Source organism: Oncorhynchus tshawytscha, linkage group LG02 (genome assembly GCF_018296145.1).
Source record: "Oncorhynchus tshawytscha isolate Ot180627B linkage group LG02, Otsh_v2.0, whole genome shotgun sequence".
Lineage (NCBI taxonomy): Eukaryota > Metazoa > Chordata > Actinopteri > Salmoniformes > Salmonidae > Oncorhynchus > Oncorhynchus tshawytscha.
This window is the reverse complement of record NC_056430.1, coordinates 73,951,099-73,973,775: the sequence shown is the minus strand read 5'-3', so window position 1 is coordinate 73,973,775 and position 22,677 is coordinate 73,951,099. Positions and strand designations below refer to the sequence as shown.

At 46.0% G+C, this 22,677-nt stretch overlaps 1 protein-coding gene across 7 annotated transcripts in view; it reads left to right on the top strand.

The window, feature by feature from the left end:
- The window catches only part of add3a (adducin 3 (gamma) a), a 154,914-nt gene that overhangs the window by 80,219 nt on the left and 52,018 nt on the right, over nt 1–22,677 (top strand). For 2 of the 7 annotated variants that reach the window (XM_042304546.1, XM_042304524.1), the window contains exon 1: nt 21,440–21,786. The exons of 3 other annotated variants lie outside the window; for them this stretch is intronic. The gene's annotated coding sequence lies outside the window, so the exon portion shown is untranslated. Of the gene's footprint in view, nt 1–21,439; nt 21,787–22,677 lie in introns of those variants that run through there. 2 more of the 7 variants (XM_042304549.1, XM_042304539.1) reach the window with 1 other exon arrangement.

The following is a 22,677-nucleotide window of genomic DNA, read 5'->3' as shown; positions in this document are numbered from 1 at the left end:
TTCTCCTTTCTTCCTCTCCCTCTTCTCCTTTCTTCCTCTCCCTCTTCTCCTTTCTTCCTCTCCTCTTCTCCTTTCTTCCTCCCCCCTCTTCTCCTTTCTTCCCCCCCTCCCTCTTCTCCTTTCTTCCTCCCCCTCTCCTCTTCTCCTTTCTTCCTCCCCCTCTCCCTCTTCTCCTTTCTTCCCCCTCCGTCTTCCTCCCTCTTCTCCTTTCTTCCCCCTCCGTCTTCCTCCCTCTTCTCCTTTCTTCCCCCTCCGTCTTCCTCCCTCTTCTCCTTTCTTCCTCCGTCTTCCTCCCTCTTCTCCTTTCTTCCTCCGTCTTCCTCCCTCTTCTCCTTTCTTCCCCTCTCCGTCTTCCTCTCCCTCTTCTCCGTCTTCCTCTCCCTCTTCTCCGTCTTCCTCTCCCTCTTCGCCGTCTTCCTCTCCCTCTTCTCTGTCTCCCTCTCCTCCGTCTCCCTCTTCTCCGTCTCCCTCTTCTCCGTCTCCCTCTTCTCCGTCTCCCTCCCTCTCTCCCTCTTCTCCTTTCTTCCTCTCTCCGTCTACCTCTCCCTCTCCGTCTTCCTCCCCCTCTCCCTCTTCTCCTTTCTTCCTCCCCCTCTCCCTCTTCTCCTTTCTTCCTCCCCCTCTCCCTCTTCTCCTTTCTTCCTCTCCCTCTTCTCCGTCTTCCTCCCCCTCTTCTCCTTTCTTCCTCCCCCTCTCCCTCTTCTCCTTTCTTCCTCTTCTCCTTTCTTCCTCCCCCTCCCTCTTCTCCGTCTTCCTCTTCTCCTTTCTTCCTCTCCCTCTTCTCCTTTCTTCCTCTTCTCCTTTCTTCCTCCCCCTCTCCTCTTCTCCGTCTTCCTCTTCTCCTTTCTTCCTCTTCTCCTTTCTTCCTCCCCCTCTCCCTCTTCTCCGTCTTCCTCTTCTCCTTTCTTCCTCCCCCTCTCCCTCTTCTCCTTTCTTCCTCCCCCTCTCCCTCTTCTCCTTTCTTCCTCTTCTCCTTTCTTCCTCCCCCTCTCCCTCTTCTCCTTTCTTCCTCTTCTCCTTTCTTCCTCCCCCTCTCCCTCTTCTCTCTTTCTTCCTCCCCCTCTCCCTCTTCTCCTTTCTTCCTCCCCCTCTCCCTCTTCTCCTTTCTTCCTCCCCCTCTCCCTCTTCTCCTTTCTTCCTCTTCTCCTTTCTTCCTCCCCCCCTCTCCCTCTTCTCCTTTCTTCCTCCCCCTCTCCCTCTTCTCCTTTCTTCCTCTTCTCCTTTCTTCCTCCCCCTCTCCCTCTTCTCCTTTCTTCCTCCCCCTCTCCCTCTTCTCCTTTCTTCCTCCCCCTCTCCCTCTTCTCCTTTCTTCCTCTCCCTCTTCTCCGTCTTCCTCCCCCTCTTCTCCTTTCTTCCTCCCCCTCTCCCTCTTCTCCTTTCTTCCTCTTCTCCTTTCTTCCTCCCCCTCTCCCTCTTCTCCGTCTTCCTCTTCTCCTTTCTTCCTCTCCCTCTTCTCCTTTCTTCCTCTTCTCCTTTCTTCCTCCCCCTCTCCCTCTTCTCCGTCTTCCTCTTCTCCTTTCTTCCTCTTCTCCTTTCTTCCTCCCCCTCTCCCTCTTCTCCGTCTTCCTCTTCTCCTTTCTTCCTCTTCTCCTTTCTTCCTCCCCCTCTCCCTCTTCTCCTTTCTTCCTCTCCCTCTTCTCCTTTCTTCCTCTTCTCCTTTCTTCCTCCCCCTCTCCCTCTTCTCCGTCTTCCTCTTCTCCTCTTCCTCTTCTCCTTTCTTCCTCCCCCTCTCCCTCTTCTCCGTCTTCCTCTTCTCCTCTTCCTCTTCTCCTTCTTCCTCCCCCTCTCCCTCTTCTCCTTTCTTCCTCTCCTCTTCTCCTTTCTTCCTCTTCTCCTTTCTTCCTCCCCCTCTCCTCTTCTCCGTCTTCCTCTTCTCCTTTCTTCCTCTTCTCCTTTCTTCCTCCCCCTCTCCCTCTTCTCCTTTCTTCCTCTCCCTCTTCTCCTTTCTTCCTCTTCTCCTTTCTTCCTCCCCCTCTCCCTCTTCTACCGTTTCCTTTCTGCTCTGAGTAGATGTGAACAGACGTTGCCCTCAGGATCAACTTACTCCTCCACCCAAACCTTAACCATTACAGGAAAGAGAACCCCAAACTGACCTTAGATCAATGTGGAGGGGACTTCATTCTCCTCTGCACCTCAGACCCAACTAGTTGCTCCCCGAACCAGGGGCATACAAGTTGAGTTGCCTGGACTAGTCTGGGCCATCATTCGTCGTGACATTTACGCAGTGCTCCGTAACTATACGCCTGCAGGAGATGAGCTGTGTGTGTGTGTGTGTGTGTGTGTGTGTGTGTGTGTGTGTGTGTGTGTGTGTGTGCACGCGCGCATCAAGAAATCTAATCCTTGACATTGAAAAGATCATTCCCACTGGGATGGAGATTTTTCCAGTAGACCTTAGGCACCTGTCATTGGATAGTCATTATATTCTCTGGTATGTGCTCTGCCGTTTTCTGTGACAATGGCGCGTGTCGCAGTCACACTGCCTGCCTGCAAGGCAAGGATACCATCACTGGCTGGGACCTTCTGACACACACATGCACACATATACACATCATTATACACACACAAACACACGTTCACAAACATATATATATATATATATATATATATATATATATATATATATACATACACGCTCACAAACACATATACACACACACACACACACACACGCTCACAAACACATATACACACACACACACACACGCTCACAAACACATATACACACACACACACAAACACACACACACACACAAACACATATACACACACACACACACACACACACACACGCTCACAAACACATATACACACACAAACACACACTCACAAACACATATATACACACACACACACACACACAAAAACACGCTCACAAACACACACATATACACACACACACACACACACACACAAACACACGTGTTGGATGACTTAGCATTACACACACATTATTCAGAGTACATGACCACTCCGAGCCTTACAGCAATCTGGCACCGCGTCCAATAAGCAGATACTGAGCTCTACTGGCTAGGTTTCTGAAGAACAGTCCTGTCTCTATGGGAAGTGATGCCCGTTGAGCACAGCTCCAGGCTATAGCACATAGACCTTAACCACAGCCCTCCTGTTGGTTATTGAAACATTCCTCTGCTGCCACAGCGCCTGGTCTTCTTGTCTCATTCTGTCTTCCATCGCCAGGGGTTCATTCACTAGGAACCAAACAGTGAGGGGACCTATCCTCGTTTTCCTTTCAAAATGTTTTCAGTTACAAAACGTTTTGCTACAGTTTGTTACGGTGTGCGACTAATGAGTACACCATAGGCTCTGCTCTTTAAAATGACTCTGAGTGACATGACACAGTGAACATAGACTTAGATGGACATTGTGTCGTTGCTTTTAGGCACTAGAGTCCTCTATCTATCTCTATGGGTACTAAATAAAAGATCTAAGGAACAATGAGTTAATTAACAGAACACTCCACTGGCCTCTGGATGTCCTTCATGCTCTTCCTGAATAAGGTGTGTGGGGGAACAGCGTCCTGTAAGGGGGCACTTTGACCCAGTGGATTATATGGGCGTACTCACAAGCCAGGGGACTGTGGGACGCCAGGAGTGTGCGTTCACAGCTTTGAAACGCCACGAAGAGACAAGGAATGTGTATCATTGAAGGTAAGATGTCTTTGCTCCACTCCTTCTCTCAGTGGGGGGAAGTGAGAGGAGGGGAGGGGGGCCATGAAGCTCTGGGCTGGGCCCTCGCTCAGCCATGGTGGTCCAATTAAAAACAACTCTCGTAGAGAGAAATCCCTGTTCTATTAGCTTGGTATGAGAGGGAGATGGACTGATAATTAGACAATGTTTTTAGGCTAATTGGTATTCCTATGTTAATCCACCAAGGCTTTACTAACGGAAACTGCAGCAATATTTAGTCTTGTCTGTGTTGTAATACACCATTATGATCATTGGTTATGTTCCCAGATTAAGTGTTTATTGTGAGAACAAACATTAGGCATGTTTAGAATAATACTGGGCATAATTGTTAACTTTGTTGATGATGGACACACACACACACACACACTGCTTCTCAGTATAAAAGTGACTCCTGGCTCAGAGCCCTGTGTCCCCCAGCAGGGCCTCACATCCTGACAGGAAGCTGTGTCCTTTCTCCTCCATTCCCCCTCAATCAGTTTCTTCTCCTTTATTCCTCTCATTCAGGCTGCTGCTCAACAATGTTCATTTAACCCTCAGAGTGAGAGAGTGAGGTCATCCAATCTATCGCACCTCAGGACTTATCAACCAGCAGTGTCACTCACATAAAGCTCTTACAGAGACTCTTGACCCCAACTATTAAGGCCAAATCAAACGAAATGCGAACGAGCATTGCATTGCTTGGCATAGACGTGAGAGAAATAGACTTGTGTTCTGTTTTGATGCCATAATGCTTTTGACAGCATTGACACTGTCATTCACCACCGTGCTTTCTAATTCCAGTGTGTTCACGTTTCCTTTGATTTGGCCTTTAGGAGTTTAAAAGCTCCGGACAGGAACGACTCTCATGATGGGCCGGCTGTGTTACACCAACATGGTCCCAGTCATCAGTAGTGTGTAGAGGCAGTAGGAGCTGTCTAGTGTCCACTTCACAGCACCACTCTCCCTGGGGGTCATACAGACCAGGCTTTCACTACAAACTGTCAGAGCCCTGGCACCCAAACTGACCCTTAATACTGTCTCCTCAATGCCAGGATTCATCACTAACAACCATTTCCTTTGAATGATTCACTACATACACACACACACACGCTGCCAATTAACAGTCCGTGGCTATTGACGGGGCATCGCCATCGAGGTCCCTCAGCGGGCTGTTCAGCTAGATGCCTGACCTTGTGGGCGACCGTGTCCCTTCAACGTCCGTTTCCGGGTGTTTCCGTGGTGATGGATGCTTTGTATTGATGAAGTGTCTCACTCTCCACACGGCCCCCCAGGGGCCCCTTTCTCTTCTCTCTTCTGGCAGTGTGTCAGAGAGATGGAGAGAGAGAGAGAGAGGTCAGCTGGCTGTATTTGAGAGATGAGTTGGTTTCCCTGGTCCGTTTCCTGTGCTGACTCTGTCATTCTGCGATGCTCTCTACATCAAAAGGAGGTTGACTTGACACCTAACCTTTGACCTCACATCAGTGACAAAGCTTACTTTGTCATTTCTTTCCACTAGTGGCAGGAAAACATGGTAGATGAACGTCAGGGTAAGGAAGGACTTTCATATGGGATGTTATATGAGGAAGTTCACATGGAACGTGTCCTGTATGTATTTGCATTTTCCATGTTCTACTAGTGTCAGGCCAAGCAGGCGTGGTGGATGGATGTTATGTAAGGAAAGGGCAGTCACATTGGCCTGTTTCCAAACACTTTGGCGCCACCGGGGATGGTTTTATGTGCCCCCGCAAAGATACTTTGGAATGTCTTTTGTAAGTTTGGGTTTGATGTTCTTTCCCAGAACCACCAACCAACACAAAAGATAGAGCTACAGTAAGCGCCAGTGTCCTTGTTGTTGAATGTGGGCGTAATGGTGTTACCCACAAATGGCCTTCCTACACCCACTATAACGAGCCCGGTTGTTTTCTCTGACCTTGATACCGCCACAGGTTTATTTGAGTGTCCCCACTCAGTCTTCAAAGTGGAGAGGGGTTGATTCGAAACACAGTGAAGAGTCTTGGGTTTTGTATATCTGCTGTGTCAGGACTTTGGCCGGGTTGCTGGTCTAAACTCTAAAGGCACTAAAGGCTTATGGGATAGCGGGAGAAGCAGTGGTGGGGAGGACCTTATTCCCAGAGTTCACCTCTTCTTTAGATGTGCGTCACGTGACGCATAACTCCAATGGGACCAGATCAGGGTCATGAATGTGGGTCCGATTTGATTTGATTTGAGAAGGAGTTTTAAAAAAAAAATCATTTTACTTTGATAAACAAAAGTATAATTGTCCAGAGCTTTCTCATTTGAGACTTTTTGAAGCATTTAAATGTGAGTAGAAGGCGGCCTCTTCTTCTAGCCTCTGATGAAAAACAAGAGTCATTAGCTTCTTCTTAAGCTCTTCCAACTTGGACACAGTGTTTAGTTCATACACACATGACAAAGGTTACAGCAGTTCAGTATCAGTGTGTTTGGCCCTTTTAAAGCGGACCGTAAGTGTTTGCATATGGTTTCTTGACGAGGGTTATCTTTCCAAACGTCTCTTCAGCTTTATGAATGGATTTGATCAGTAGCGTAGCTAAACTATACCATATGTTGCTTAGAGGAATCCCTTGTGATGTCTCCATCGATCCCCGTCTCTCTCGCTCTTTCTCCCCCTCCCTCGTTCTCTTACTCTGTTTCTCTCTCTCTCCTCTTACATTTTTCTCTATATTCCTCTTGTCACTTGACTTTTTCCCCTCTCTCTCTGACTGACTCTCACTGGTCCTGGGGTGTGGTGGCCACATCATGCGTACAGTGTTTGTTTTGGCGTTGCTATGGAGATCCTCATTTGGGGGTGCCTTTTGGGGTGAGGTGGGAGGGTTGTCATGTGGACTGCCATGTGAGAAAGAGCACTGCCTCCTGTAGGGTTACATTACATCATGGACACACACACACCAACATATCCAAAACGTCTGTTTCCTTGGCTTGTGGAATGGAGACTACCCAAACACAACCACACTCCCCTTTTTCAAATTGACCTCATTCTCTCTGTTAGTCCAGCTAACGTGTCCATAGTTAAGTCAGTCACAAGGTATGTGGTTAGCAAAACAGGACACAAGTGCATTGGTTTGACAATGTGACAGTGAATTTACTTCTGAATGCTTTCACTCATATACTCGTACAAAACAATAAAATCATCTGATTTGATTTGTCTGAATGGAGCTCTTGGCATCGATGTGTCTCAATAGTGTCTCAGTCTGTTGTCTTCATGTGTCTGTTTTTCAGAGAATAGCGGAGGATGAGAGTTTGGCCTTTCCATGAACCTAGGGTCATGTGAAGGTCAATCATAGATTGTGTTTATTTAAAGATTTAAAACCGTTTTGAAATTACCTCCAAGTGTTGCATGATTAAGAGGGTTGCTAGATGTTTCTGTGGTGTTGCTGTGTAGCTACATCTGGAAAGCAGCCGTAGAGTAGGATTAGGGGTAGGATAGGTTTAGAGTAGAGAAGGGTAGAGTAGAATAGGGTTATGGTAGGGTGGGATTAGGGGTAGGGTGGGATTAGGGGTAGGATTAGGGGTAGGGTAGAGGAGGTTTAGGGGTAGGGTAGAGGAGGTTTAGGGGTAGGGTAGAGGAGGTTTAGGGTAGGGTAGAGGAGGTTTAGGGGTAGGGTAGAGGAGGTTTAGGGGTAGGGTAGAGGAGGATTAGGGGTAGCGGAGGATTAGGGGTAGGAGGGGTATTAGGGGGGTAGGAGGAGGATTAGGGGTAGGGTAGAGGAGGATTAGGGGTATTAGGGTAGAGGAGGATTAGGGGTAGGGTAGAGGAGGATTAGGGGTAGGGTAGAGGAGGATTAGGGGTAGGGTAGAGGAGGATTAGGGGTAGGGTAGAGGAGGATTAGGGGTAGGGTAGAGGAGGATTAGGGGGGTAGGAGGGAGGATTAGGGGTAGGGTAAGAGGAGGATTAGGGGTAGGGTAGAGGAGGATTAGGGGTTAGGGTAGGGTAGGAGGATTAGGGGTAGGGTAGAGGAGGATTAGGGGTAGGGTAGAGGAGGATTAGGGGTAGCGTAGAGGAGGATTAGGGGTAGGGTAGAGGAGGATTAGGGGTAGCGTAGAGGAGGATTAGGGGTAGGGTAACGAAAAAGGATAGTACTTAGATAAGACATTCTAAAGTTCTCCTTGACTCCATTGTTTGTTTTATTTATTGAACCTTTATTTTGACATGGAGTCATTCTGAGACCAAGGCCTTTTGGAGAAAAGCCCTGTAATTACAAAACATACACACATCAATACACTAGGGAAGCACAACAGATACAGAACACATCATAGAAAACAAACACATTCTTCTGTAAAAGGTTCCATGCAACCAAGGGTTCTGAAATTCTTTCCATTCCCAGAATACCTTGTGGGTTTATGTCCTCGACAGTGAAATGCTTCATTTGACAAGCAGGATTTGGGAGAATGGATTATGTCTCCGAGCATTAAATTGACATCCTTATTATAGACAGTCATTTTTCTTCTACCATGTGATTTGGGTGCCTGTCGGTTGTCGGTTTTCCACAAAAAAAAACACAATCCTCTTTGTAATTGAGACTTTAGCGTCAATTTCCTGCCCCAGATGCTTCCTCCAAAGGGGGTGTGTGTGTGTGATAGAGAGGAGGGTTGTTGGTTTGTGCTAAGAGGAATTGTACTTCCTAACTGTGCCTAGAAATAGAGCGTATGTAACCTAGATGACTAGCTGGTCATCACTCCAGATTCAGGAGACATGGTTCAGGAGATTCAGGAGACATGGTGGATTTGCAGTGAAAACTGAACATCCGGAAGGCTGTGCCCTAGATTAGAAAGTCTGCTCTGCAATTCATTCAACATCACATATGATTTTGTTTTGCTTCTAAACCAACCTCTGTCCGTATCACAGTCCTGTACTGCACAGTCCATCTGCCGGTGTAAACCTAAAGCCAGCCTTCTCCCTTTAGTCTCAACGAGGTCTCTGCTCTGCTCCTCTCTGACAGACCAGGGACACCTGCACAATGGCGCATGGTTTGGTCGAATTAATGAATGCTTACGAGCCTGCTGCTGCCTACCACCGCTCAGTCAGACTGCTCTATCAAATCATAGACTTAATTATAATATAATAACACACAGAGATACGAGCCTTAGGTCATTAATATGGTCGAATCCGGAAACTATCATCTCGAAAACAAAAAGTTTATTCTTTCAGTGAAATACGGAACCGTTCCGTATTTTATCTAACCGGTGGCATCCCTAAGTCTAACTATTGCTGTTACATTCCACAACCTTCAATGTTATGTCATAATTATGTACAATTCTGACAAATTAGTTCGCAACGAGCCAGGCGGCCCAAACTGCTGCATATACCCTGACTCTGCTTGCACAGAATGCAAGAGAAGTGACACAATTTCCCTAGATAATATTGCCTGCTGACATGAATTTGTTTTAACTAAATATGCAGGTTTAAAAATATATACTTCTGTGTATTGATTTTAAGAAAGGTATTGATGTTTATGGTTAGGTATATTCGTGCAACGATTGTGCTTTTTTTGCAAATACGTTTTTGTTAAATCATCCCCCGCGAAGTTGGTTGTCTTTGTTAGGAAGAAATGGTCTTCACACAGTTCGCAACGAGCCAGACAGCCCAAACTGCTGCATTTATCCTGCCTCTGTTGCATAAGATGCAAGTGAAGTGACAATTTCCCTAGTTAAAAGAAGTTCATGTTAGCAGGCAATATTAGCTAAATATGCAGGTTTAAAAATATATACTTGTGTATTGATTTTAAAGAAAGCCATTGATGTTTATGGTTAGGTACATTGGTGCAACGGCAGTGCTTTTATCAATAATGCGCTTAAATCATCACCCGTTCAGCGAAGTAGGCTGTGATTCGATGAGAAATTAACAGGCACCGAATCGATTATATGCAACGCAGGACAAGCTAGATAAACTAGTAATATAATCATCAACCATGTGTAGTTAACTAGTGATTATGTGAAGATTGTTTTTTTATAAGATAAGTTTAATGCTAGCTAGCACCTTACCGTGGCTCCTTACTGCACTTGCATAACAGGTAGTCAGCCTGCCACTCAGCCTCCTCGTGGAATGGAATGGAATCAGCCATAAACGGTGTCCAAAAATGCAGATTACCGATTGTTATGAAAACTTGAAATCGGCCCCAATTAATCGGACATTCCGATTAATCGGTCGACCTCTATTCCCTACATAGTGCACTACTTTTGACCAGTGCCCACTATGTAGGGTATAGGGTGCCATTTGGGATGCAGACTGACAGACTAGAGACCCTAGAGGCATGGAGCTGCATACTACACTACAGGCACCCCTCCAGATTCCTTTAGCCCAGATCGCTGCATCTCAACCAGGGTTCTGGTTTCCCGTCTTGGGCCCCTCTCACAGCCCAGGGAGTGTTGGACTGGCAGCATCGCTGGCTGAGTCGTTGGAAGTCGTGGTCTGTTATTTGTCCTATACTGCAGTGCAAAGGAGTATTAGGTTCATATACATATGAAGATTTAAAAAACTGCTGAACAAATCAAGTCTTTCAGGACTGTTTCTGGGAGTAGTTTCCTACTGGGCACAGACGTCATTTCAACGTCTAGTTTAGATTTACATTTGGTTGAGTTGTCAACTAATGTGAATTCAACTTGAAATCAACCAAAAAGTCACCTTGTCATTGGATTTAGATTACAAGTTTTAGTGAAGAAAGTACAAAAATCCCTTAGTTTGATGACTTTTTGCAAATCAACTCCAATCAGTCATCACATTGATTGTACTTCTTTATGACGTGGAACAGTTTTGATTCAACCAGTTTTTGCACGGTTGGTTGTGTGTTCCGTGGCTGAATGTTGCTTTGTAGCAGGACTGGCATGACAACCACACACTGGTCAGCTAAAGTAGAAAGACTGGCAGCCAGGCATGTTTCTACCCTGGGGCCAAGGTCACTGTTTAGAATAACCCACTTTGTGTAAAGCTAGAGACTCAGGGAGGTATATAAAGGGTAGCACTTAGCCAGTGTGGGTCTGCACTTAGCCAGCGTGGGTCTGTGTGGGTCTGCACTTAGCCAGCGTGGGTCTGTGTGGGTCTGCACTTAGCCAGCGTGGGTCTGTGTGGGTCTGCACTTCTGCCAGCCAGCGGGGTCTGTGTGGGTCTGCACTTAGCCAGCGTGGGTCTGTGTGGGTCTGCACTTAGCCAGCGTGGGTCTGCACTTGTGGGTCTGTGTGGGTCTGCACTTAGCCAGCGTGGGTCTGTGTGGGTCTGCACTTAGCCAGCGTGGGTCTGTGTGGGTCTGCACTTAGCCAGCGTGGGTCTGTGTGGGTCTGCACTTAGCCAGCGTGGGTCTGTGTGGGTCTGCACTTAGCCAGCGTGGGTCTGTGTGGGTCTGCACTTAGCCAGCGTGGGTCTGTGTGGGTCTGCACTTAGCCAGCGTGGGTCTGTGTGGGTCTGCACTTAGCCAGCGTGGGTCTGTGGTCTGTGTGGGTCTGCACTTAGCCAGCGTGGGTCTGTGTGGGTCTGCACTTAGCCAGCGTGGGTCTGTGTGGGTCTGCACTTAGCCAGCGTGGGTCTGTGGTCTGCACTTAGGGTCTGCACTTAGCCAGCGTGGGTCTGTGTGGGTCTGCACTTAGCCAGCGTGGGTCTGTGTGGGTCTGCACTTAGCCAGCGTGGGTCTGTGGGTCTGTGTGGGTCTGCACTTAGCCAGCGTGGGTCTGTGGGGTCTGCTGCACTTAGCCAGCGTGGGTCTGTGTGGGTCTGCACTTAGCCAGCGTGGGTCTGTGTGGGTCTGCACTTAGCTGTGTGGGTCTGCAGCCAGCGTGGGTCTGTGTGGGTCTGCACTTAGCCAGCGTGGGTCTGTGTGGGTCTGCACTTAGCCAGCGTGGGTCTGTGTGGGTCTGCACTTAGCCAGCGTGGGTCTGTGTGGGTCTGCACTTAGCCAGCGTGGGTCTGCGGAGAGGTTGTTTTTGTTTACATGGTTAAAGCAACAGGAGTTTGTTAAAAAAAGAGTGTATGTGTCTGTCACTATCGAGCATGATTATAGGGGTCATTAGCTGTGTGTGTGTGTGTGTGTGTGTGGTTTCTGAGTGGGCTTCTCATTATCCTTAATTACACTGATTGACATCATGGCACCTCTCACTTCCCTTCGTGATGTTTCAGTAGCACCATCATTATCAACAGATAATACAACACACACACACACACCATGTTGATTACGTATCTCTTAGCACCAGTAACAGACTGTTATTATCCAGCATATTGATGAAAGAGAAGCACCATAAACACCATATTGATGAGAGAGAAGCACCATAAACACCATATTAATTGTTTGTTCCTGATTCAGCTTCATGTTGTGATTCAACGTGTCTGTTGTAGTTGTTGGCGCACGGACACACACACACACACACACACACACACACAATGTTTTAGAGTCGCTGCCTGGCGCAGCCTAGTTCTACTGCTTTCATATTGAACGTTGACCTTCCGTGTGTCAGATGTGAGAATACGATGCCCTTCCTGTGACGTCTTTGATGGCTGGTGGGAATCTGTCCTACAAAGAACATGTTGTCTTTCATAGTTTATTGTGTCCTACTGTACCTTCATTGAGTCTCAACTTTGGGACTTTGATATGTTGATTGAAGTGTTCTTCCTGTGATGTCAAAAAATGTAGCTTAGTATTGTGTTTGTTCTTAACTTCTAAGAGCCAGTCTTCTGAGACAATGATGTCTTCTGAGACAATGATGTCTTCTGAGACAATGATGTCTTCTGAGACAATGATGTCTTCTGAGACAATGATGTCTTCTGAGACAATGATGTCTTCTGAGACAATGATGTCTTCTGAGACAATGATGTCTTCTGAGACAATGATGTCTTCTGAGACAATGATGTCTTCTGAGACAATGATGTCTTCTGAGACAATGATGTCTTCTGAGACAATGATGTTGTATTCCAAAGCCCTTTATCTAGTGTTCCCTCAGTGCCAATCCAAGGTGTATCCAGTCTCTTGTCTTTCTCTCTCTCTTTCTCTCTCTCTCTCTCTCTTTCTCTCCCCCTCCACTATGAGACTGATGACTGGTTCACCAGGTAACAACATGACAGTAATGAATTGTGACCTGATATATGCTGTAAATCCTCAGTCATGATGGGTACAGGCCCAGAGTTGTGTGTTCAGTCATGATGGGTACAGGCCCAGAGTTGTGTTCAGTCATGATGGGTACAGGCCCAGAGTTGTGTGTTCAGTCATGATGGGTACAGGCCCAGAGTTGTGTGTTCAGTCATGATGGGTACAGGCCCAGAGTTGTGTGTTCAGTCATGATGGGTACAGGCCCAGAGTTGTGTTCAGTCATGATGGGTACAGGCCCAGAGTTGTGTGTTCAGTCATGATGGGTACAGGCCCAGAGTTGTGTGTTCAGTCATGATGGGTACAGGCCCAGAGTTGTGTGTTCAGTCATGATGGGTACAGGCCCAGAGTTGTGTGTTCAGTCATGATGGGTACAGGCCCAGAGTTGTGTGTTCAGTCATGATGGGTACAGGCCCAGAGTTGTGTTCAGTCATGATGGGTACAGTCAGTCATGATGGGTACAGGCCCAGAGTTGTGTGTTCAGTCATGATGGGTACAGGCCCAGAGTTGTGTGTTCAGTCATGATGATGGGTTCAGGCCCAGTTGTGTGTTCAGTCATGATGGGTACAGGCCCAGAGTTGTGTGTTCAGTCATGATGGGTACAGATGCCCAGGCCCAGAGTTGTGTGTTCAGTTGTGTGTTCAGTCATGATGGGTACAGGCCCAGAGTCATGATGTGTACAGTCATGATGGGTACAGGCCCAGAGTTGTGTGTTCAGTCATGATGGGTACAGGCCCAGAGTTGTGTGTTCAGTCATGATGGGTACAGGCCCAGAGTTGTGTTTCAGTCATGATGGGTACAGTCATGATGGGTACAGGCCCAGAGTTGTGTGTTCAGTCATGATGGGTACAGGCCCAGAGTTGTGTGTTCAGTCATGATGGGTACAGGCCCAGAGTTGTGTGTTCAGTCATGATGGGTACAGGCCCAGAGTTGTGTGTTGTGTGTTCAGTCATGATGGGTACAGGCCCAGAGTTGTGTGTTCAGTCATGATGGGTACAGGCCCAGAGTTGTGTGTTCAGTCATGATGGGTACAGGCCCAGAGTTGTGTGTTCAGTCATGATGGGTACAGGCCCAGAGTTGTGTGTTCAGTCATGATGGGTACAGGCCCAGAGTCATGATGGGTGTTGTGTGTTCAGTCATGATGGGTACAGGCCCAGAGTTGTGTGTTCAGTCATGATGGGTACAGGCCCAGAGTTGTGTGTTCAGTCATGATGGGTACAGGCCCCAGAGTTGTGTGTTCAGTCATTGATGGATGGGTACAGGCCCAGAGTTGTGTGTTCAGTCATGATGGGTACAGGCCCAGAGTTGTGTGTTCAGTCATGATGGGTACAGGCAGGCCAGAGTTGTGTGTTCAGTCATGATGGGTACAGGCCCAGAGTTGTGTGTTCAGTCATGATGGGTACAGGCCCAGAGTTGTGTGTTCAGTCATGATGGGTACAGGCCCAGAGTTGTGTGTTCAGTCATGATGGGTACAGGCCCAGAGACTTTCCTGGTCAGGTAGCAGAAAAAACTGTTGTCTCCAGTCAGAATACGTACCCTGTATATTTGACTACACCTGAATGCAGTAATTGAAAGATGACAAAGTAAAGTCTATATTTCTATTGTTACCTGTTCCACCTTTTCATAGTTCATACAGTCGACTCTACAGTATTGTAGAGGTGGTCTTCCATGGTCTGTCCCCTGCTCTCCCCCTGCACTCAGTTCATGTCACATTCAAGATCAACCTTGTCAACTTGACCCAGAGTAGCACCTCTCATCTCTTGGCCCAGTTAACTACGACAGAACGGTTACAACTCATGTTGTTTAGGAGTGGTTGAACTCCTTCCAAAACCTAGTTTCGTCCTTATCTACACGCACACACACACACACACATGCACACAACCATCTCCATCCACATCAATACAGGAAGAAGATGGAGTAGCCAATCGCTGAGTAAACACAGCAGGATCCCTCTGTCTCCCCCTTCTCTCCATTATCTCTCCACTCTGTCTCCCCCTTCTCTCCATTATCTCTCCACTCTGTCTCCCCCTTCTCTCCATTATCTCTCCACTCTGTCTCCCCCTTCTCTCCATTATCTCTCCACTCTGTCTCCCCCTTCTCTCCATTATCTCTCCACTCTGTCTCCCCCTTCTCTCCATTACCATTACCTCCATTATCTCCACTCTGTCTCCCCCTTCTCTCCATTATCTCTCCACTCTGTCCCCCCTTCTCTCCATTATCTCTCTCCCCCTTCTCTCATTATCTCTCCACTCTGTCCCCCCCTTCTCTCCATTATCTCTCCACTCTGTCTCCCCCTTCTCTCCATTACCTCTCCACTCTGTCCCCCCCTTCTCTCCACTGTCTCTCCCTCCTTCTCCACATTATCTCCACTTTGTCTGAGTGTGTGTGTGTGTTTACTAGTGTCATAATACACACAGCTGCACAGACACTGAATGCATTGTTCAGTGTCCCAGGAAATGAATCAAACGTAGTTACCCTGCGTTAAACATTACCCTGACATTACTGTAACACACACAGTATATTCATGCTACACACACACCACAGCTGCTGCTACCAGACTCTTATTTAGAACTGCTAATACTGAACCATTTAAACACTTGCCCCCCAACACCCCCCTGCCCTGATACATGTGTAAATATTGGACTATAAATTGTGCCTTCCTGTATTATACTTATGCTAGAATGTTTATTCTGTTCTACTGAGCCATTTACTTTATGTTCCTATCTTTTATTGTTTGTTATTGTTGCTGCGTTGTCAAAAAGGAACCTGCCAGTAAGCATGGAGTTGGACAGTGTTTACCATGTGTGTCCTGTACAACTGGAAACACACCCCCTCTGACAGCATTACCCTCTACCCTGATACACGTACCTCTGGAACATGGATTAGTGGGTTACTTAGGATCGCTGTCCTAGAAATATAAACCTAGACAGGTTGTAGTGTGTTAATACAGGCGTGGCAGCTCTGGGGGTGTGTTCTCTATGTCATGATGACATACTGCTCTGTTGTGTTCAGGCCTGTAGAGGTACAGATTGCTAGCCTGAAACCCAAACTAAATACTGCTATCTTTCACTATGGTTTCACTTCATGGAGGTACAGAAGGGATAGTAAAACAGAGCAATATTCAGTTCAGAGTCCAGGTTAATAGATTACAGGTGGAGGGAGAAGGTTTTTAGCCTGGGGGCCAGATATGTTTGCTCTGTTAGCTTTAGGTGATTCATGTGATGTCTCCCTGTAATGCTCTTAACCTGTCAACCCTAACCTGCGGTCTCTGTTAGTCCTCCTACTGACCACTATGACACTACACTATCTCTGTTAGTCCTAATGACCACTATGACACTACAGTATCTCTGTTAGTTAGTGTAGTGTCATAGTGGTCAGTAAGAGGACTAACTAACAGAGGTAGTGTCATAGTCATCTTACTGACCACTATCTCTGTTAGTTAGTCCTCCTACTGACCACTATGACACTACAGTATCTCTGTTAGTTAGTCCTCCTACTGACCACTATGACACTACAGTATCTCTGTTAGTTAGTCCTAATGACCACTATGACACTACAGTATCTCTGTTAGTTAGTCCTAATGACCACTATGACACTACAGTATCTCTGTTAGTTAGTCCTCTTACTGACCACTATGACACTACAGTATCTCTGTTAGTTAGTCCTCCTAATGACCACTATGACACTACAGTATCTCTGTTAGTCAGTCCTCCTACTGACCACTATAACACTGTACAGATGATCACACACCATAACACAACACAGAGACACAGGAAGCCAGCCAAGCCTGCAGTACCTACTGGTGTCCGTTTACCATAAACCGTTTTTATCAGCATTCTGTCAGCGTTCCCATCTCAACACTTCTGGGAAACAGGAGAAGGGGGTACGTCGTTGTTCACTCACTGATGCAGGGGGAGAGGAATGCAAACACTTGACCTCATGTTGGGACCGTGTTGGAAAAATAAAATGGCCGCCGATCTAAACCACACATCAAAGGAGTTGGGTGGTTTGGTCATGTTTGGGAAAGACAACTCATTCAGTTCTAATGGCTTTAGTTTAGAGAGGAGACCCATCCGGGGTCGGATAGAATCGGTTATTTAGACTATTCCTGACTTCAAACGATGGAACACACAGCAAAAGAGGAGGTCAGAAGGGGAGTATCAGAGTAGGATTGCGAAACTTACAAAATGTATCAACTTTTGGCCAGGCACCACAGGCGAAATGACATTTTTGCATCTACCTATCCCATTTAGAGATTTATTGGTGTCCATAATGTCTATACACACCATCATATACACCTTAGCCAAATACATTTAAACTCAGTTTTTAACCATTCCTGGCATTTAATCCTAGTAAAAATACCCTGTATTAGTTTAGTTATGATCACCACTTTATTTTAATAATGTGAAATGTCAGAATAATAGTAGAGAGAATGATTGATTTATTTCAGCTTTTATTTCTTTCATCACATTCCCAGTGGGTCAGAAGTTTACATACACTCAATTAGTATTTGGTAGCATTGCCTTTAAATTGTTTAACTTGGGTCAAACGTTTCGGGTAGCCTTCCACAAGCTTCCCACAATAAGTTGGGTGAATGTTGGCCCATTCATCCTGACAGAGCTGGTGTAACTGAGTCAGGTTTGTAGGCCTCCTTGCTCGCACATGCATTTTCCGTTCTGCCCACAAATGTTCTACGGGATTGAGGTCAGGGCTTTGTGATGGCCACTCCAATACCTTGACTTTGTTGTCCTTAAGCCATTTTGCCACAACTTTGGAAGTATGCTTGGGGTCATTGTCCATTTGGAAGACCCATTTGCGACCAAGCTTTAACTTCCTGACTGATGTCTTGAGATGTTGCTATAATATATCCACATCATTTTCCTCCTCATGATGCCATATATTTTGTGAAGTGCACTAGTCCCTCCTGCAGCTAAGCACCCCCACAACATGATGCTGCCACCCCCGTGCTTCACGGTTGGGAGGGTGTTCTTCAGCTTGCAAGCCTCCCCCTTTTTCCTCCAAACATAACGATGGTCATTATGGCCAAACAGTTCTATTTTTGTTTCATCAGACCGGAGGACATTTCTCCAGAAAGTACGATCTCTGTCGCCATGTGCAGTTACAAACCGTAGTCTGGCTTTTTAATGGCGGTTTTGGAGCAGTGGCTTCTTCCTTGCTGAGCGGCCTTTCAGGTTATGTCGATATAGGACTCGTTTTACTGTGGATCTAGATACTTTTGTTCCGGTTTCCTCCAGCATCTTCACTAAAAATGATGTAAATTAGCCTATCAGAAGCTTCTAAAGCCATGACATCATTTTCTGGATTTTTCCAAGCTGTTTAAAGGCACAGTCAACTTAGTGTATGTAAACTTCTGACCCACTGAAATTTTGATACAGTGAATTATAAGTGAAATAATCTGTCTGAAAAATGACTTGTGTCATGCACAAAGTAGATGTCCCAACCGACTTGCCAAAACTATAGTTTCTTAACAAGACATTTGTGGAGTGGTTGAAAAACTGGTTTTAATGACTCCAACATAAGTGTATGTAAACTTCCCACTTCAACTGTACATATATTTATATTCCGGACTGATATTTCTTAATTTGTTTGTTTTATTTTTCGGGGTTTGGGTATACTTAGGTATTACTGCACTGCTGGAGCTAGCAACATAAGCATTTCACTGCACTGCTGGAGCTAGCAACATAAGCATTTCACTGCACTGCTGGAGCTAGCAACATAAGCATTTCACTGCACTGCTGGAGCTAGCAACATAAGCATTTCACTGCACTGCTGGAGCTAGCAACATAAGCATTTCACTGCACTGCTGGAGCTAGCAACATAAGCATTTCACTGCACTGCTGGAGCTAGCAACATAAGCATTTCACTGCACTGTTGGAGCTAGCAACATAAGCATTTCACTGCACTGTTGGAGCTAGCAACATAAGCATTTCACTGCACTGCTGGAGCTAACAACATAAGCATTTCACTGCACTGCTGGAGCTAGCAACATAAGCATTTCACTGCACTGCTGGAGCTATTTTCTTGCTGGAGTTTACATAAGCATTTCACTAGCACAAAGCATGTGGTGAACATCTGAAAAACCCCTATGCACTGTGATGCCTGCAACAAATAAAATTTCACTTTGATTTTGGTCCAGCTAACATTAATATTTCTCAAAAAATACTGTAAAAATGTTTTAAACTTTCTGGAATGTAATGAAAATGTATCATGGTAATTTGGTTTAGCAACACCAACATCACCAACATAGATACAAGTTGATTGTGATAGGATTAAGAGAAAATGAACAGTGTGTTGTTGGAGCTAGTGGTATTACTCAGGTGTGATGCCTGGCCTTGGCATTAACTGTAGAATTTACAATAGCACGCTCAGTCAGTTGGCAGTCAAATAAAAGGATTTGATTTTCTCCCTGGTATATTATTTTCAAAAATAAACAATGAGCTTTCAAATGTCATGGCTGTATGGCCTTTCCTTAGTCTTATCAACTCTTGGCAACATCAGCCCATAGATCCATGGTAATTGTGACAGGGGATGAGAGAGAAAATGACCAACAGCTAAGGTGTGATGCCTGGCCTTAAGACGCTGTGTATGAATTTACAAGCCCATTGATTGTCGTTGGGTAGTCAGTGTGTTTTTGAGTGGTAGGGGATGAGAGATCCAGACTCAGGGCTGGTGGTGCCAGCTGGGGATGGCATTAGACTGTTGAGTTATACAGTAAACGCTCAGTCAGTTGGCATGAAGGGTGACAGAGCCCATTGATTGTCGTTGGGTAGTCAGTGTGTTGTTGAGTGGTAGGGGATGAGAGATCCAGACTCAGGGCTGGTGGTGCCAGCTGGGGATGGCATTAGACTGTTGAGTTATACAGTAAACGCTCAGTCAGTTGGCATGAAGGGTGACAGAGCCCCATCCAATGCTCTGAATTGATTGAGTTGGTCTTGAGGCCATATGTAGTATTTTTCAGAATAGTGTAAAGGCTATGCTGCTGGATGGTTTGGTTATCTGTGGGATCAATGGCCCGGCTGTGTTCCCCTCCTGTAAAGTGATGATAAGCTTGTGTGTGTGTGTGTGTGTGTGTGTGTGTGTGTGTGTGTGTGTGTGTGTGTGTGCAGAGTATTACATCACGAGGAAGAAGATGTGTCCATCAATATTTAATCACAACCACTCTAATCTTAACCACATTCACTGACATTTAATAACTCACACAAACACACACTAACACACACACACATGTATAAAAAAAAATTTGGGGTGTATTTTATTAGGATCCCCATTAGCTGTTGTAAAAGCAGCAGCTCCTCTTCCTGGGGTCCAACACAGAACATGAACCATGACATAATACAGAACATTAATAGACCAGAACAGCTCAAAGACAGAACTACATTTAAAAATGGCACACAGCCTACATCAATGCATACACACAATATCTAGGTCAAATAGGGGAAAGGAGTTGTGTAATACCCTTTTTCTGACACACACACACACACACACCCCTCTAATCTTTCACACAGCCCTGTCAAATCTAACACACTATCCACCCACCACAACACAGTCACCACTGTCTCCATGATCAAAGCGAGGGATGTCTCCTCTACCACAGTCAAGTATAACTCTTTCAGACTGTCTTCTGTTTATGGTTCTATTCTCTATGTAGTCTAATGCACTACTGTTGACCAGAGCAAAGGGTCATCTTCTGTTTCCATAGCTACCAGAGCAAAGGGTCATCTTCTGTTTCCAACGCATTTACTTCATACTAAGACACAGTCTTACTCAAAGACTGATCTAGGATCAGCTTACTCTCGCTGGGCCGGTTTCCTGGGCACAGATTAAGCCTGTAGACTAAAAAACATGTTCAATGGAGATTCTTCATTGGGAGTTTTTCTGTCAAGACTCTGGTTAATGTGTGTCTGGGGAAAGTATGATTCCATGTATAACCTCTTGGTCATGTTGTAATAGAGTATTGCACAATAGGAAGACCATCCCTTTTTGATTTCCTCTCTCAGCTGAAGACACAAGACTCAATAACACACAAGAGAGTTAGTCCTCAAGAACCAGGCTGAAACCTCATTGATAAGGAGCCACATTTGATTTACAGCCTTGACCTGATAAACTAGATGATAAAGGTCTATTGTTTAGGCTGCGGCCTGCAGAAATGTGGTCACGCTGTGCTTCTGTAGACACACACACACACAATGTTCTCTAGCTAGGTACACTCTATGCTCTAGCTAGCTACCTCCCCAGATATGCACAATGCCTCCTTCTCCAGCACAGTGGGTATGTAGAACATGGCAAATAGAAATGGTGGGGGGGTGTTACCTTACAGCGACAGTGTGTTAGCGATGTGCCATGGTGATTTGTAACCTGACAGTATACTTCCAAAACACTGCCCTATAATACTGTTGAGAGAGGGAGAACAAGTAAAAAGAGAGAATGAGAGAGAGAGAGTGAGAGAGAGAGAGAGAAAGAGAAGAGTTAGAATAAGAGCAGGAGAGAGGGGAAGCGAGATGGGAGGGAACCAGTGTGTGACAGCCGGCCCCTGATTGGTCAGACTGCAGTGTGTGTTCCCTCAGTGGGCAGAGGATTAAGCCTATCACGTGGTTCCTTTAGCTCCTTTTCACACAAACACACCCACACACACACAGCTGTTGAAATCTCTTTCTCCTCCGCTGCGGTCACAGCAGCCAAAGCAGCGAGAGAGTGGAGTGTGTGTGGCAGTCGAATCTGGGACTAGCAGCAACTCTGTTGTCTTCAGGCAGTTAATTTTTTGGTTTGGTCCAGGACCAACATATAGGATCAACTGGAGAAGGGAGACGAAGAAGCAGTGAGCGGACTGTTTTTTTCTCTCTTTTTATTTTTCATCAGCGTCCCGGTGGATCTACTCTGGGATTTCTAAACGAGGCGAGGAAGTAGACATGCGTTTTGACTGGCGTTTCTATTCCAGGTTCTGTCAGATTCACTGACTGAGTACAAGGGGACACAATAAGGTCAGTTAGCTAAGCGTGTTTCTTTGTGTGTGTACTACTGACTTGACTATTCCTACTGAATCAAGTTTTTAAATTGGATTGAATTGAATGTGAAACCTATTTGAGCACTAAACTACGAGGTCAGTTAGGTCAGCCTGTTTCTTTGTGTATGTTGTTGACTGTCACTATCCCTACTTCAACTACATGAGTTGACTGAACTCATTTCAATCCGTGAGCTGTGATTGTGATTTCAAGCTGTTTGTTCAACTGCCAATTTAAGGGTGAATTCCTGGCTTCCAGGATGAACACCCGTTGGTTGTTGCCTCTCTCTCTCAACATGCTTAGCACTGAGTCAATGGAGACTAGGTAGATTAGTTGTACTCATCAGCTAAACAGTAAGAATGCATACTGCCCAGTACACTAATATACTACCTAGAGGTCTGAAGAGTACAGCTTGTTCTCTGCTTACAGTGCATCGTCAAAGTTCAAGTTGAAACACTTAACTGTCCAGTAAGGGTGGAACGGATGTTTCTGATTGGCTTGCATGGCTCGGTTACAGCCACAATCCAACCTGGCCAGGCCTACGTAACTTAACTTCACAGCAGCCACGTCATAGATGATGTACATTACGTGGTTACAACACCATGCTTTCACTCGTAGATTATTCAGTGGGGTTTTGTGTCCTCACTCTGTTTATTTTGAAAGCGCACACACACCCCGCCCACCTACAATGTGTACGGCCACGCAGCACAGTAGATAGCCATCTATAATTAGTGTGTGGGATTGTTTCCTGGTATTGTTCCCGTACGGTCGGCAACGCGACCCAAAAGCCTCACCCTATTAATAGGGGTGATGGCTAAAAGAGAGGCCGTAGAATCCAGCAGGCATGATAACAAATAGTAGAGAGGGGAT